Source organism: Phoca vitulina, unplaced genomic scaffold (assembly GCF_004348235.1).
Source record: "Phoca vitulina isolate PV1807 unplaced genomic scaffold, GSC_HSeal_1.0 scaffold15, whole genome shotgun sequence".
Taxonomy (NCBI): domain Eukaryota; kingdom Metazoa; phylum Chordata; class Mammalia; order Carnivora; family Phocidae; genus Phoca; species Phoca vitulina.
The window spans coordinates 5,723,527-5,740,906 of record NW_022589718.1 but is presented as its reverse complement, the minus strand read 5'-3'; the positions used below and the strand labels follow the sequence as shown (position 1 = coordinate 5,740,906).

Genomic DNA, 17,380 nt, shown 5'->3' with positions numbered 1-17,380 from the left:
CCTAGGGCTATAGGGAACCACTTGTTCAGTAGCTCCTAGAGCTCTTACTATTCTGTTTTTTTCCCTTCCTGGGAGCTTTATTCTCTCAGAGCAACTTTTTCCACCAGCCGTAGGTTGGCTCACACAAAGCTTTGACACACACAAGAGGATCTGGATTTTGTTCATCCAGTTGTAATTTGAAATACCCAATTAAGTTGACAAATTGGCCAGACTTGGGTTACAGATTCACCAACTGAGCCAGGTGAGTGAGACACCGTGATGGGTTCAAACGAGAATAAGTATCCATTAGCAACCAACTGACCACACCAGGAAGGCAGAAGAACGGAAGAACATGGAGACTCCCCTCTGAAACCGGAGTTGGGGAGGAGGGAGAAGGAGCATTTCTGAGGAGAGCTGTGGTGTGGGGAGGTGAGGTGTGTACGAGTGCGCTGGGGACACTCAGCACTATCACCAGATTCCACAAATGCTTCCCAGATTTCCCTGCCCCCCACCTCAACCCCTCCCAACCCTCACACCAAATGCTCACTGGTTTTTTTCCCCACATAGTTATTGATGAGCCTCTTCAAAATCAGCGACTTTGATGGAAATAATATCCTTATGATTTTCTGGAATTAGTACACTTCACAGTGGGCACAGACTGTAGGCCAATGGCACCTTCTTACCAGAGTCACCTGAAGTGAAGTGGGTGGACATGCTCTTTTCTTCATGAATTATTCCACCTGCAGTTTGCTTGCACATTATTTTACTTCCCTTTTCACGTCTGTCGCCTGGCTCAGCCCTCTGCCACCTGGTGCTGTCCATGACTCCTCCCTCCCCCCATATTTAACAATGCCATTGCCATTCAGGGCATCCTCCTTCTGCAGGGCAGCACGGGGCCCCCAGCGGTCCCATCCATGTGTCCACTGCCTTGTAAACAGTCACGAGTCCTACAACGTTAGCACCAGAAGGGCCTATAGCATCTGGTCCAATCCTTTTATCTTATGGGAGGGGAAATGAGGCCAAATGACCACATCTGACTTTCTCAAGATCATCCAGTATATTAGTGGGAAAGCATAGCTAAAGTCTTGGTGTTTTCTAGTTCCTAACCCAGTGGTGCGTCCAAGGACTGGACAAAGCAACCAGCAAAAAACAGAAAGAGGGGTGGTACAGAAAACCACTCAAGCAGCGTCTCAGCCTCTTTGGCCAAAATCCCCCACCATCATCCTGCTGTTTTAATTCTCTTTTAAAATAAATATGCCCCCTTTACGGTCACGTGCACTGCAGGACCCAAGACAGGGCAGGCCTCCCCCTGCTTGCTCAGCAGATAGTTATCAAGCCACTATCATGCTCAATGTGGAATGCAAAAACAAAAAACAGAAAACAAACCCTAACCAACCAACCAACCAAACAAAAAACCCATTAATTATGGTCCCTACCATCTGAAAGTTTTCAACTGGTTTGGGGAGAAAGGCCAAAAATACTCGATCAGGTTGAAGATACAAGGACTGTCAGAGAGCAGGACATGATGTCATCAAACAAAAGAGACCAGGCTTCCCAATACTGCCCTTACTCTTTGCATCTGACGATCATCTTATATAAAAGAAAATGTAATAGAAACGTCCCCCAAACATAAAGATGCCCCTGAATCTCCAGTTTACCAGGTGAGTAAATAAAATTATTGTGAGTAAGGGATGGACATCAAGTGCCAGTTCAGAAGATAAGAGTATTTGGGGGAGACTCTACTGACTGGGCTCTGATTTCTGCCCCATTTTGAGAAAGGAAGAGACAGACATCATCAGTCCCTCATTTGACATACAAGAAACAGAGATCCCATAGCATGGGAGGGAAATAGAACCAGAATTCAGAATGCCTGTTTTGTCAACTTTCCATTATCATTATGGAAACAAAAGATGCCACCATTTAAAAAATCAAATAGTACTACAAGGCTTATAACAAAAAATAGTTCCTTGCTTCACTTGCTGCCCTTACCTGAGAGGCAATCACTTAGACTTTTAGCCTAAAAGTTTCTTATGCTCTTTACCATCTTAGTTTCATATATCATGCTTATGTGGCTAGTTCTTGATTATTCCTTCTGTGGACATCTTACTATGGAATATGAGATTTTAGCTCTCTTACTCCTCTCCTTTCTAGTTACATAACAATTTTTATCAAATCAATATTAATGTTCACATTAGTATTTATGTAAACTTTGTTCAGAGAAGAGTCATGTAGTACATTGCAATTACTTTTTCTTTCCTGTATAACTTTTGGTTTTTCCTGGAATTAATAATCATCTTTTCATTGTTGTTATTGTTGTTTAATTGGTTTTCTATGTATCTGTCATTAATTCATCTTCCAACTTTCTGATAGAATTATAAAATTCTTTCTAATACATTCAAACACATCAGGTGATCTCCTAGTTTCTTTCTTTTCTTTCTTTCTTTTTTAAATTTGGATGTCTCCATATCCAGCAATCCTGCATTTCTCTGTCTGCCAGCTCTGATATGGACTTTTTCCTTAGGATTGATGCATAACTACTATTCTGAAACTTTCTTTCATCTTCGTCCTGGGATTTCCCTCTACCTCCCTTATGTGTTAGGCCTACATTTTTTTCAGGAATCTGGTTTGTATTATCTAGAGAATGGGTGAATGGGAAGTGAAGTTTTGAGACAATGTATGCCTGAAAAATACCTTTATTCTATCCTCATGATTAGTTTATATTTTGGTTGAATATAAGGGTCACAGTTGTAAATCATTTTTCCTTTTTCAAGGCCTTTTGAAGTTCTTGATGTCTTTGTCCCTTACCAGTAATGCTGTTCAGAAGTCTGGTGCCATTCTGATTCCTTGATTTTTCTGAGTATGACCTGTTTCTTTCTCTCTGAAAGCTTTTGGAATCTTCTCTTTATCCCTGAACATCATCACAATGATGCTTTCATTCACTCTGTCAAGTACCCATTGGCCCTTTTAATTTGGAAACAAGTGTACTTCAGTTCAGGGATTCTATCATGATTTCATTTCTCTGTTTTTTTGTTTGCAACTCTTATTAAGAAGATATTAAGCATCCTGGATTTGTATCTAATTGTTTTCATCTTTCTTACTTCCTAATTTTTTTGTCTTTCTGTTTTACTTTCTGGTAGATTTCCTCAATTTATTTTCCAACTCTCCCCTTGAATTTTTTTTCTGTCATATTTGTAATCTCCATGAGTCTTTCTGGTTCTCTGAATGCTCTCTTCTCTTTCTTTAAAAAGCATCAAAGAACACAGTATCTCTTTTTCCTTCAATATGAAAGTATTTTTTTTCTCTCTCCCTGCATTGTCTCTGTTTCTTCCAAGTTTCCCCCCATTTTTCCTCATTTGTTTGTTTTGGTCTATCTCTGATGTTGGAGAAGTCCCTCAAATGTTTGATGGTCCTTGATGGTTGGTTCACAGTTAGAAGTGAGGCACTAAAAATCTATTTGAAAGTGTTGAGCATATGTGGGAGGTTTGAGGACAGGTGGGCTGCACCAAAGCCATTGCACTGTGAGGAAAATAACAGATTCTGTAGAGTTTTTCTCCTGAGCTGGACAGTTTCCCAATGAGATTACTCCTCCACACTCCTGCCCGGTGGTGGGAGGGTGGGAACTGGGGAGGTGTAAGCCTTTTCCAGCATTCTTCCAGCCAAGTTGGATAAGGGAGATGGGGCACACGTCTTGGCATTACCGTTCAATATACAAGTTCAATGAGTCTGCCCCTCATCAGTAAGTTGTCTTACTTCTGTCCTTGGTGGATCCTAGCTCCTAAGCCTTGAGTCTATCTTGTTTAGCCTCTCAGTCTTCTTCCTCCTCACACAAGCTTTCAACCAATCTTCCTGTTTTCTGCCCCACCCAAACCAACACCTGCCCTGCCACCCCTTTCAGAGGGTCCTGGTCATCTAATCCCTCAGCCTGTCTAGGGCTTGGAGATGCCAAAGAGCTGGCTTTTTGTTGGCTTCCAACTCTTGCGAGGCTAGGCTTTTCTGGCATGGTAGCTTAGTTTCCACTTACCATAGTTTTTGTGTTTTTTAAAGTTTTAAAATTTATAGCTGGTTTTTGAGGTTTGTACATTCTCTTGAACCTTTATGCTCTTTTCTCCATTTATTGTCATTTTAGTGAGGGTTTAATAAAATTATGTGTTCAGTAGACCATACTTAACTGTCATTTCCATGTGTCTGCTTTGAAATCCACTCTTCTAGCTGTCTTGTTTTTCTCTTTGTCCCATTTTTTCTCTCTTCCTTCCCTTCCTCCTTCTCTCCCTCCTCTCTTCTTTGCACCCTCCCTTTCTCTTTTTCCTTCCTTCCTTCCTTCCTCCTTTCCTTCCCCTCTTTATTTCTTTTAGAATGCTGTTCTTCCCTCCTTGAAGGGCCTTGGGGAGTCTGCTCTTTTCTGCTCTTTGAAATACTTTGAATATAAATAGTACCCTGGACTCTGGCTTTAATTTGAGCACATTACATTTCTTCAGTGGACTTAGAAATAATAACATCCCACAGAATTTGTGCTTCCTAATCTTTTCCCTTCAGTGTGGTTGCTGAGAAAACTCCCTTTGGTATTTCTAGGAAATGGACTATTATCATTTCTTCCATTTCAAGTCTGGCAATTTTTTGTTCATAGCTTGGGTTCCAGAACCTTGTCCAGGGAACATAGGAGAGGGCAAAGAGTATACTCTTGACCAGCAAGAAAAATGGGGCCGGGTGAGGGTGGGAACAGGTATTAATTACTTGATGAATAAATTTAAAAATATGTATTGAGTGTCTACTATATTATAAGCACTGTGATAGGTACAGAGGAGGTAAAATGAGTAAGGCATTCAGAGTCTGGCGGTAAGACAAATAAGCAAGCGAATAGAATATAATGTGATAAGTGTACTTCATGCTCAACAAATGTTAATTTAACGTCTACTGTATGTCAGGTACTATACGAGGCACTTTAATTTTATTAATTCCTCATAATATCATTGTGTGTTAGGCATTATTATGCCTATTTTACTCTAAGGAAACTGCCAACATAGAGGAATATGCAAATGACTATGAAGACAGAGACGTGAGACCTCTCTTTGGTGCTTGTTGGCCGGGCAACCAGGGCTACGCCCTCCCAGAGGCTCTGGTGAGCACCAAAGATCTGCCTGCAACTGGGTCTTCAGCCTTGGGCCTCACCCATCCTGCTGCTCCTTTCCAACTCCAACTCCAAGGAGAGTGTCTCATCTAGGACCTGAGGAAGAAAGCCAGTTCTACGGGTCAGCAGCAGTATTGCTGAGCCCTGTCTTCAGCACGGAAAAAGTGAGGGAAAAATAAGTCATGAAAGCCTTGAACTAAAACTGTCCCAAACCACAGGAAATTCTTAGATGTGAAGTCCTTTTTCTTTCCCTCATTTTTCCCCCTTTTCTTTTTTTGTCAGTAACAAACATACACTCGCTCAGAGATGGCCATGATGACAGCTGATGGGGAAGGTGGAGGGGTGGCGGGGAGGTGCGGTCCAGAGAGATTTTTTAGAAAGGCAGCTCAGCTGGCCCCCAGAGGAAAATCAAGGGGATCACGTGGGTGAATTGGGGAGAGGGACACACACACACACACACACATGCACACACACAAAACTCTCTGAACTTAATCAGGTTTTAAAACTCTGTCTTTGAAACAGGAACTTGCCTTGGGTCTCCTGAACCGAAAAGCACAGATCTCGCCTTCCTCCTGGAAGTCACCTTGTCCTTTGGAGCCGCCGGCTGCAGGAGGTGGCTTCCTCTGGCTGGTGACAAGCTGGCTCCTTGGTGCGGAGAGCTCTCGGTCTTCCAAAACCAGGGCCGGGGTAAGTGGAGGCTGCAGACCCACGGGGCCTCCCTGGGGGGCTCCTCTCAGTTTGGTTACCTAAGGACTAGATCGAGGAGGTTTTTGTGGGGTGGGGGACACCCGGACTCCTATGTATCGAGAAAAGGAAGTGGGGGCGGGGTGCAGACAGAGATTTTGCCAAATTACAGATGGAGCCGACTAGATCCAGAACAATTCCCAAAGGAGGTCCTCCCACACCCACAGGAAGGCCATGAAAAAAAAAAAAAGCTTGAAATTCAAATTATTTTTGGTGCTTGGGAGATGAGAGGGGAGGGAGAGAAGGCAGTGGTAGTAAATAGGAACAGAAGGGGGAAGAAAAAACAGGAAGGCTTGCTGGTATCTTTCCTAAGGAACAGCTAGGAGAGCACCAAAGAGTATAGGAAATGTAGCTGGACTCAAATAATACTTTTTATTATGTGTCCACGGGCAAGACTGGAAAGGAGAATCGTCACAAATTTTGTGTATGTGGTTTCTGCCCTGAAAGAAGCGGCTGATCCCCCTTCTCCTGTTTTTAGCCTCTGCTTTTGAGAGGACAGGACAGCGATGTTTTGCCCACACTACCCACATGCTGTCTGCTCCTCTCAAATGCATTTCACTGGCCTGGTTTCCTCCAAAAAGCTTTCCTGCTTTCATGATTGTTGTCGTTGCTGTTGTTGTTTCTGCTGACATTTTTGCTTTGGGCTCAAAGGATGGAAACAAAGTGGGGGGAGGAGAAAGATGGACGCCATGATGAGAGATGAGAAAAGAGTAACTATATTTGAGAATGAGGTAGAGGGAGGAATAAAAGACCCTGCTCCCTGGTTGAGGGCTTTATTTAGTCTTGCCCCGTGTTCGTGTTTGCCATTTCTTGAAGGGAATGATTTGGATTAGATAGGGTTGCCAGAGAGATAGATCCAGGACACCCAGTTAAATCTGAATTTCAGATAAACAGCAAAACAATACCCCCGAAAGCTGACTTTATGGTGTATTTGAAGTAGTTCTTAAATCCCCTTGCTCCAGGGGTGTGTTAATGGTGGGTGCTCACAGGGTAGACTGCGGAAGGCATTCAGCTTCTGGATCTGCCTGAGGTGAAGTGAGAGCCGGGTGTCACACTGGGTCTTCTCTGCTCCCACCCTCCTGGCACACCAGCCCTTCCTCACTTCTAAAAAAGGGAAGAAAGGCATTGTCCTAGATTGTAAAAACCTCCAGGGCCAAGACAAGGAACAATTAGAAATATTTGTGTTTGTGTTGGGAAAGCAAAAGCCTTTACGACTGAGGTACCAATCATTTCACAAATTAGGTGGTTTCCAATTTATTGTTTTCCTTAAAACTTGGAGAAAAACCCACTCAAGTCAACCACTGATAGATCATTAACATAATTAAAAAAAATAGACTTCATTTTTTAGAGCGGGTTTTAGATTCCCAGCCAAATTAAGCAGAAAGTGCAAACAGTTCCCACATGCTCCCTGCCCCACAGCCTCCCCCGTAGAATAAATTTTGAAGGAAGGTCTCAAAGTGATATCTGACCTATAACGTGAAGGAGTCCAAAGAATTGAATGACATGGCCAAATTTGGCACTGCTGAAAAACAAATCTCATGTTCCCCAGCAAAGGTGGACTGGCTACAAATCTTCATACAGGGTTTGTATTCATTAAGTGATTGAGTCATTCCAGGTGCACCTCTGAAACCATAAGCCCAGAAATATGTCCCTAATTTCCTTCCTTCTCATCAGCCCTGGATGGACATTGTCATAACAAAACTCCTTGTGGCCCCATCTACCTGTTAACGTGAACAAGGTTTCTCAGTGGCTTACATTCATAAAAATGAGAAATAATGTTAATATTGATGCTAAACCTGTTCCTTCTTGCAATAAGTAATATTAATGGATGGATATTTGAACTAATTACATGTATATGTAAATATATACAAATACATATATGTAAAAATCCACCCTCCTCTATTAGGAGAGATAATTCTCATTAGGAAGATAATTTCCAACTTTTACTATTTTGTGTTTAATGATCAATAAAATACATATTTATTGTATTACTGAGAATTGTAATAATGACCTAGTCTCAGGAAATGTTTTAATACCTTCCAGTCACAGGATAGTTCTTGAAATTGTAAAATCAATTTACACATGCATGTTTGTTTCAAAAAATATGATAATCAGTAAAAGATGCCCAAATGATAGATGTTCAAAGAATAAAAGATGTCATAAAGATATATGACATTTGGAGACAAATCTTTAAGGGAAAAGGAAGGAAAATATAGCTCACGGAGGAAAGGGAATGATTGAGCATTTCTGTTCATTTTGAAAAAGGAAAGATGGTGTCAAATTACTATGGTACTTAGATTCTATTGGATGCATTAAAAAGGATGATATAACAAGTTTTATTTTAAAACATTTGATGAAAACAATCTGCAGACTACATCCTCTGCAAGCACTCAAACCTACGATGAAAAGCTAGAGACGTCAACTTAAAAATGTGGGAAGGGTTATATGGTCTTCAGCATTTTTTAGGGGTGTAAGTGAAGAAAAGTTTGAAGACCTCTGCTTTATATCATTCTCTTGCTAACAGAAACGTTAGCTATATAAATATAGTACTTAGATTTCCAGATCCTTTACAACTTTGCACAATAAAAATTACAGGCATCATTCTACCGACAGTTTCTGAGGTGCCCTAGTCCAGAGTTCTGTGTCGCCCACGGTGCTGGCCATCTACTCTCAACTGGGTGGTAGTTACAGGGTCATGCACAAGGGCTTAAATTGGAGAAACCAGAAATAAATCAGCCCCTCGACCTCACGGCTGAACTATTTCGAGAACATGCAGTTCCATTTCAATGACCATGATTTGACTCATGGCCTGCTCAGTAACATGTAATTATAAGCTGCATTCAACGGACTTCTACTGTAAATGCTTGCTTCTCACCTTCTGAATATGGGGGAGCCAGAGCAGCATTTTATGGTAATGAATTGAAGTGATCTAACCAACCCTCATATGCACCCTGTCCTAGGAGAGTGACTCTGGAATGCCAGGTGAGGTTCTGGAGTTTCTCCGAGTATCAAAAACGTGCTTTTTAAGGAAGGCAGAAAAATGGACGGAAGCCACCATATACCCCAATGGCGGAGGAGATGCACATGGGGGAAGCTCTGTCATAGGGATTGTAGCCGGGGAGGTAGGAGAGCGATGAAGCGCCGCTTTTCATATCACAACTAAAAACTAATTGTTAGTTCACCACAAATTAAGTGCTGCCAGCCACAGTCTGTGAAAGTGTGCTTAACCAGCATGTGGGCTTTGTAAGTAGCGATGCCTTTGTTCAGCGAGGGTCAAGAGGGATATGTTGCACCCCAAGTGATTTTTAAAAATAGATAGTATCTATTTAAGCACAAAACTGTCATAATATTTTTTTAGCTTAACGTTTTTCTTCTTAGGTAAATGTTTTATTTTGAGATAATTGTGGATTCACATGCAGTTGTAAGGAATCGTTCAGAGAGACCCAGTTTCCCCTCGTGGTAGCATCTTGCAAACCACGGTCCGCTAACACAACCAGAACATTGACCCTGATGGCGCCAAGAGTAAGATTTCCATCAGCACAAGCTCCACGCCCCCTGCCCTTTTATAGCCACGCCCACCCCCCTCCTACCCCACACCCTTCTTAACCTTTACAATCATTTACTGGTTCACCGTTTCTATAGTGTCATCATTTCAAGAATGTTATATAAATGGAATCGATCTACAGTACGTAACCTCTGGGGACTGGCTCTTCTCACTCAGCATACTTTTCTGAATATTCATCCTTGTTGTGTATATCAGTAGCTCCTTCCCTTTTCTTGCTGAATAGTATTCCATGGTATGGATCTACCACAGTTTAATTATTCACCAGTTGAAGGACATCTGGGTTGTTTCATTTTTGGCTATTATCAATAAAGGGGCTATAATCATTCATGTACAGGTTTTTGTGTGATCACGTCTTCATTTCTTTTTTTTTTTAATTGAAGATTTTATTTATTTATTTGAGAGAGAGAGAACGAGAGCAGAGTGGGCGGCAGGGGCAGAGGGAGAGGGAGGAGCAGACTCCCTGCTGAGCAGGGATCCCTATGCGGGGCTTGATCCCAGGACCCCGAGATCATGACCTGAGCAGAAGGTAGATGCTTAACTGACTGAGCTGCACCCAGGTGCCCCTCATGTCTTGTCTCTCTAGGATGAATGCCCAGGAGTGCAATTACTGGATCATATGATAGTCCCATGTTTACATTTTAAAGAAACTGTCAAACTGTTTTCTAGAAGAGCTGTAACATTTTACATTCCCACCAGCAATGTATCATGATCCAGTTTCTCTTCCTCCTCACCAGCATATGACATTGTGGCTATTTTTTATTTTAGCCATTCTGATAGGTGTGTAGTGATATCTCATTGTGTACAATTTTTTGTATCTTTTGTATCTTTTTTGTATTTTTTCCATTTTTATTGAGACATAATTGACATATAACATTGTATTAGTTTAAAGTGTACAATATAGGGGTGCTTGGGTGTCTCCGTGGGTTAAGTGCTTGTCTGATTCTTGATTTTGGCTCAGGTCATGATCTCAGGGTCCTGGGATGGAGCGCTGCACTGGGCCCCAGGCTCAGTGGGGAGTCTGCTTGAGATTCTCCTCCTCTCCCGGTGCCCCTCCCCCCATACCCTGCTTGCAGGCATGCGTGCTCTCTCTCTCTAAAAAAATAAAAATAAAAAATTTATTTATTTTTTCTTTTTTTGAACGTTTTATTTATTTATTTGACAGAGAGAGACACAGCAAGAGAGGGAACACAAGCAGGGGGAGTGGGAGAGGGAGAAGCAGGCTTCCCGCTGAGCAGGGAGCCCAATGTGGGGCTCGATCCCAGGGCCCTGAGATCATGACCTGAGCCGAAAGCAGACGCTTAACGACTGAGCCACCCAGGCACCCCCCAAAATAAAAAATTTAAAGTACAATATAATGATCAAATAAATTGATCAATATAATGATCAAATCAATATATATTGCAAAATAGTCACCACAATAAATTTAGTTAACATCCATCTCCTCACATAGCTATAAATCATTTTCTGTGATGAGAACTTTTAAGATCTCTTCTGGCAACTTTTAAATATTTATACAGTGTTGTTAGCTGTAGTCACCATGCTATACATTATATTCCCAGGACTTAGTTATTTTGTAACTGGAAGTTTGTACCTTTTGACCACCTTCACCCATTTCCTGCTCACCCCTCTTACTCTGCCTCTGGCAACCACCGATCTGTTTTCTGTTTCTATGTTGTTTGGTTTTAGATTCCACATATCAATAAGATCATACAGTATTTGTCTTTCTCTCTGACTTACTTCACTTAGCATAATGCCCCCGAGATCCATTCATGTTGTCACGAATGTCAGGATTTCCTTCTTTTTTATGTCTGAGTAATATTCTGTGTGTATATATGTGTGTGTGTGTGTGTGTGTGTGTGTGTACATACATTATATTTTCTTATGGAATAGCTCATGCAGATAACTCTTTGAGGTAGTGGTTTTGCTTCCCTTGGCTATATACCCAGAAGTGGAATTGCTGGATCATATAGTAGTTCTATTTTTAATTTTTTGAGGAAACTCCATACTATTTTTCATAGTGGCTGCCCCAATTTACATTCCCACTAACAGTGCACAAAGTTTCCCTTTGCCCAAATCCTTGCTAACAATTGTTATCTTTTGTCTTTTTGATACTAGCCATTCTGACAGGTGTGAGGTGATTTCTCATTGTTTTGATTTGCATTTCTCTACTGATGAATGATGTTGAGCATATTTTCATATACCTCTTGGCTATTTGTATGTCTTTTTTTGAAAACTGTCTAATTTTTAATCAGATTTTTGGTTTTGCTACCGAGTTGTGTGAGTTCTTTATATATTTTGGATATTAGCTCTTTATCAAATATATGATTAGCAAATATGTTCTCACTTTCAGTAGGTTGCCTTTTCATTTTGTTGATGGTTTCCTTTGCTGTGCAGAAGATTTTTAGTTTGATGTAGTCCCATTTGCTTATCTTTGCTTTTGGTTGGAGTCAAATCTAAAAGCGTCATTGCCAAGAATGGTGCCAAGGAGCTTACCTATTATGTTTTCTTCTAGGAGTTTTATGGTTTCAGGTCTTCAGTATTTTTAATTTCTACAATTTTATTTTCACCAACTTTTTATTTGTAAAATCTTTTGTATGGGCATTAAATATTGTTTTTAAATTTTTATTACTAAACAAAAGATACATAATGCACATGATATAATTTTTTTTTAAGATTTTTTATTTTTTTTATTAGAGAGAGAGAGAGAGAGTACAAGCAGGGGGAGCAGCAGGTAGAGGGAGAGGGAGAAGCAGGCTCTCTGCTCAGCAGGGAGCCCAACGTGGGGCTCGATCCCAGGACCCTGGAATCATGACCTGGGCCGAAGGCAGCCGCTTAACCAACTGAGACACCCAGGCGCCCCCACATGATATAATATTTTAAAAAGGTAAAAGAGTATAAGTGAGTCCTGTCTTCTCTTATTACCGCCCTCGGAGGTGGTCTCCTCCCCACAGGCCACCACTCCTACCCGCAAAACCACATGGAACTTCCTACCCAAAATAAAGGCACCCATCACTGTTCAACCGCTTTCTCCTACCCCAAGGTCGTCACCAGAAATGACAAAGATTGTCTTGAGCACATATAACCTCTGGGAATTCTTTTCTTTCCCCTCCTTTGTTGTCAGCTAATCCATTTACAGACGTAGGAATGAACCGAATAAAATAATTTCCTCCTCCATCCCGCCCCTCCTCCATCTCTAATATCATCTCCATTCCCCAGCTGTTTCTAATCTTGTGAGGACAAGGAAACCACATAACTGGACTTTGGATATTAGATATTCAATCAGAATCAGTAAGCAAGGCTAAGAAAGGCTCTCCTTAATGAAGGACTTTGGCTACTCGGTGGGCCTTTCCCTCTTGCCTTCTGTGTTTGGAATTCCATTCCAGAGATTCAAGTTGCCAAAAGAGTGACCTCCAGATCAGTGTCACAATCCCTATATGTCTTTTCAGCAAGCCAGACTGTGACATCTTTTGACATCAGATGCTGGAGGGTGCATGTGGCTATTTATCTAATTAGAACATTCAGAGCATCATTAAGGATTAGGTGTAAGGATAAATTTAGGTCGTTATTGTTTAATTACTAAATAAAGACGTTAGCCTGGACTAGGCTTAATTCTCCAGTCTAGTGCTACACTTAATTTTAATATAGTTTGATAGACATGTGGAGTCATCATACAAATTATGATGAAATTTGAAAGAAGATTCCTGAGCTAATTACCTGTTTCCAATGAGTCATAATGAGTTTCACTAGATCTCAGGGTTCATGTTGGTAATCAGGTTCTGTATATCTTTTCCAGTGGCAGGAATTTTAATTTGAATGGATACAAATAGGCTAAAATTTTTTTTTTTAAGATTTTACTTATTTATTTGACAGAGAGAATGAGATAGAGAGAGAGAGCATGAGAGTGGGGAGGGTCAGAAGGAGGAGCAGACTCCCCGCCGAGCAGAGAGCCCGATGCGGGGACTCCAGGATCGTGACCTGAGCCGAAGGCAGTCACTTAACCAACTGAGCCACCCAGGCAACCAAATTTTTTGGAAAAATATATTCACCGACTGACAATTTGTGGTTAAAGTTAGTTCTATGTTTTGTTTTATTTTTTAAATCACAAAGCAGCTATGAGCTCTCTGAGGTACTTTCAAATTAAAATCTATTTACTTTTTTTTTTTAAGATTTTTTTTTTTTTTTGACAGAGAGAGAGAGACAGCGAGAGAGGGAACACAAGCAGGGGGAGTGGGAGAGGGAGAAGCAGGCTTCCCACTGAGCAGGGAGCCTGATGCAGGGCTCGATTCCAGGACCCTGGGATCATGACCCAAGCCGAAAGCAGACGCTCAACGACTGAGCCCACCCAGGCGCCCCTAAAATCTATTTACTTTTAAAACTACCTTTTTTTCTAATCACAAAATACTATGGGCTTATTAAAGAATACTTGGAAAATTCAGAAATATAAAAATTTTAAAGAATCACCTGTAAACCTAACTCAGATAGCTACAGGCAACATTTTTAAGCATATCCTTGCAAAACTGAATGTTTTTATTATTAAACACACACACACACACACACATTGATTATCTCTTGCGGGGGAGAGCAGTGTTTGGGGCATATGGAGAGCAGTGTTTGGGGCACATGAGTAGAAGAAATACTTGTTCAATCTTACTCTTTTGCACTTTTTGATCTTTGTACTGTGTGTATATTTCCTATTAACAAAATAATGGAAGGACATACATCTATGTCCAAATATCCTTTGTGCTTTTTGGTTGTTTTGTAATAATCAGCTTGGGTTGGGGCGCCTGGGTGGCTCAGTCGATTAAGCGTCTGCCTTCAGCTCAGGTCATGATCCCACGGTCCTGGGATTGAGCCCCTCATCGGGCTCCCTGCTCATCAGGGGCCTGATTCTCCCTCCCCCACTCCCCCTGCTTGTGTTCCCTCTCTCGCTGTGTCTCTGTCAAATAAATAAAATCTTTAAAAAAAAAATCAGCTTGGGTTAAGAACCACTGATATAAAAGTCAGCCTACTTCACTGACTACCACAGGCATCTCTTGGAGTAAAATGGACAGAGTTTATTGCAGTTAATGACTTTGACTATATTCACCCACAAGTACTTCCTAACAGCAGCGCCCTCCCCCACCCCGCAGGCTCATTGCTGAGGAAATGAATTATGTAACTAGTCTAAGCAGCTCCAAAGTTAACTATAGTGCTAAAATATGGTCATGGATTCAAAGCTAAGGTATCTATTCATTCTCTCTCGCCGATTCCGCAGGCCCAGTCCTTCCCATATAATCACAGGGCATCACTGGGGATGCAGGAATCCAAGCAGTGAACTGCACTTATTCAAACTGACGGAAAAACAATGCCATCAGCATGAATCAATAGGAATGGTGCATTTGGCCAGCAGACTGTTATTTCTGGGGACAGGATGTGCACTCAGTTTTGACGTTTATTCGTGTCAGATTTAGCTGTATAGCAATATTTTCCAAACTTTGTTACTAGGAAATAATTTTTTGGTATGTGTATGTATGCAATGCATGTATATATGTATGTGTACATATGTGTATAAAAAATACTACAGACTGGGTGTCTTAAACAACAGAGATTTATTTTCTCACAGTTCTGGAGGCTGGAGTCCGACATCAGTTTGCATGTCAGGTTCTGGGGACAGCTCTCCTCCTGGCTTGCATGCAGGTGGCCACCTTCTTGCTGGGCATTCACGTGGCCTTTCCTTGGTGCACACGGAGAGAGGGAAAGATCTCTTCCTCTTCTTATAAGGCGACCAATCCTATCGGACTTGGGCCTCACCGTAGGACCTCATTTAACCTTAATTACCTCCTAGAAGCCTCCAAACGCAGTCACATTGTTAGGTCTTCAATATATGATTTTTTGGTTGGGGGGCATCATCCAGCATATATATATATATATATATATATGAATATATATATATATATTCATACTTTACAAGTTTGATTCTATATACAAACTTTCAAATGTTCCACCAAAGTTTTATCTTTTTTGATTTTACCTTATTACGGTCCCTTACTGCTGTTTCCCCCATCGTATAAACAGAAATTGCCAGTTCTCTTCCACTCCCCATTTTTCCTATTTTCCAGGTTCTGAGAGTTTGAGCTAAGAGATAACCTTGGGTGTTGGGCAGGGTCACTGAACGAGGATTCAGGTGGATTCATCTCATGCCTGGCCATGTGATGCTGAGATTGTATCTCTCTCCTTAAAACCTAAGTTCTTCCATCTGTAAAAGGAGATTAATAATCTCTAATCCTGTGAAAGTTGGAAAAGAAGGAACAGTTAATAATTTACCATGTAATGTTAGCTCTTTGTAATAAAAGTTTCAAAACGAAATGCAAAGATCTTAATCCAAAGGTATCATGCTGTTTGTTTTTTTTTATGTTTAACAATCTCAGCACTTCCCATGTGCCTTGAAAACATTAACTCACTCAATCTCAATGACAATGGTATGAGATAGGTTATCTGTTATCACCACCTTCCCCATTTTATGGAAACACAGAGAAGTAAAATAACTGGTCCATGGCTATGCAGCGAATTAATGATTCAGGAGGCAAATCCTAAGAACTTGGTGCTAGAGTCCAGTTACCAAGCAGTCCCTATGCAATCACTGTGAATTGTGTCACTTCCTTGCTCAAAAACCTTCAGGGGCTCTTGGAGCCTAAAGTAATGAATACAACTCATTAGCTTAGCAGTAAAGACCCTCTAGCGACCTTTCTTTCCCATTTTGTTCCCCATGACAATCCTTCATCTACCCTCCCGGGCTCCAACTGAACTGGACAGGCCACACTTCCCTAAAGGGATCCCATGCATTCCTGCCTCTATGCTTTGTCCTTGATGTGGTCTTTATCGGGAGGCCACCTGTTCTCACCCCCTCTCCACCTTCCATATCTTACCTTTCCTGCAAGGTCCTCCCAAAGTGCCATCTCTTTTACACATTTTCTCCCGCACCTCTCAACCCGAGCTGGTTTGATTTTCCCACAAAATCGTATCTCTGTTCATCAATCTGTGTATATGAGTTTCTGGCTTTCACGATAGTTATCTTTATATATGTTATACTGTCTCCCTGTATATTCTCTCCATATTTCTGTATATGTTATATTCCCTCCCAGACTCAAGGATGAGCTCTTTGAGGGCTGCAATATGCTTTCGAATAGAGCTTTAAAAATTTTTTTTCATTAAAAATTTACCATTATTGTTTTTTGACAACCAGATGTAGGCATGCTTATTGCAAAAGATTAAACATTACAGAAATACATCTTTCAGAAAGTGAGATACACCGTATAACCCCTCCTTCCCCACCCTAAGAGAACTGTGGACAGTTTGGAATGTAGTCTTCTACTCTTTTTTCATGTAAGAAACGTGTATAATTTTTATTTACAGAAATAGCGTTATACTATACAGACAGCTCTGTGCCTTTTTTCAACTTAAAATATTTAGTATTTTTCATATTTTGTATAAAGAGAGATATGTCATTCTTTTCTAACAGTTGCATGGCATAGGAACGTATGGAAGTACCCGTATTTACCTATTCAATGCTGGGCTGATGAGCGTGAGGGTGATTTCCAATTTGTGACATTATGAACAACACTGTAGTGAGTATGTGTGTATATATTCCGTATGTATACGTTACATATGTGCACACATACACATACTCCATATATACTGTATATGTCTCCGGGTGACTTTCTGGAGCACATATCCTTGGACATGAAATTGCCAGGTGAGATGAAACGGAGATTCTAAATGATGACAGTTATTGCAAATGTGGATGGGAAGGAGGCTTGTGTTACGTTGTTCTGTATCCTTCACAAACTCAGTGGTTAAGAGGGCAGGTTCTGGCATCAGGCTGCACCGGTTTGTACCTAGGCTTAGTCTGTATGCCTTCGTCATATTATCCATGAGAACATAATAGTATCTTGCTCCCAGTTGAGACTTAAGTGAGATAATTCATGTAA

General features: G+C 41.1%; 1 protein-coding gene across 2 annotated transcripts in view; it reads left to right on the top strand.

The window, feature by feature from the left end:
* The first annotated feature begins 5,177 nt into the window (after positions 1–5,177).
* PLEKHA2 (pleckstrin homology domain containing A2) overlaps positions 5,178–17,380 on the top strand; it is a 74,610-nt gene continuing 62,407 nt past the window's right edge. Inside the window, exons 1-2 of one of the 2 annotated variants that reach the window (XM_032413365.1) lie at positions 5,178–5,268; positions 5,627–5,791. The gene's annotated coding sequence lies outside the window, so the exon portion shown is untranslated. Of the gene's footprint in view, positions 5,269–5,560; positions 5,792–17,380 lie in introns of those variants that run through there. The other variant, XM_032413364.1, reaches the window with a different exon arrangement.